A 425-nucleotide genomic window follows, 5' to 3' on the forward strand; every position below is an offset into this window, starting at 1 on the left:
GGAAAAAAAAAAAAAAAAAAAAAAAAAAAAAGCATTGGAAAAGCCAGTTTTACAGACTCAGGATTCCATCTAAAATGCAGTATCTCCTCAATTCTACCCCTAGAGATTTGTGTTATAGAGAGAATGTGAAATTAGAAATTCACAATAAAAATAAGTAGCTTTTTGAGCAGAAGAACTAATGAAGTTTAGTTCTCTGTAGATTAGTTTTATGGATGATTGTCATAGGTGCTTGATAAAGTGTGAGATCTTCCTGGAGGTTTACCACTTTGGGAATGTCTGCAAATGTTCCTTCTTTCTCTCCCTCAAGTATATGAATATAAATGGAGAAATACAGCTTACAAAATAACTTCACTAAAAATCTATTATATCTGCAGTTTAATAATAATTGAATAGAAATGTCAGGGGGGGAGTAAGAAGGGTCATTT

This window comes from Oxyura jamaicensis, chromosome 1 (assembly GCF_011077185.1).
Source record: "Oxyura jamaicensis isolate SHBP4307 breed ruddy duck chromosome 1, BPBGC_Ojam_1.0, whole genome shotgun sequence".
Taxonomy (NCBI): Eukaryota; Metazoa; Chordata; class Aves; order Anseriformes; family Anatidae; genus Oxyura; species Oxyura jamaicensis.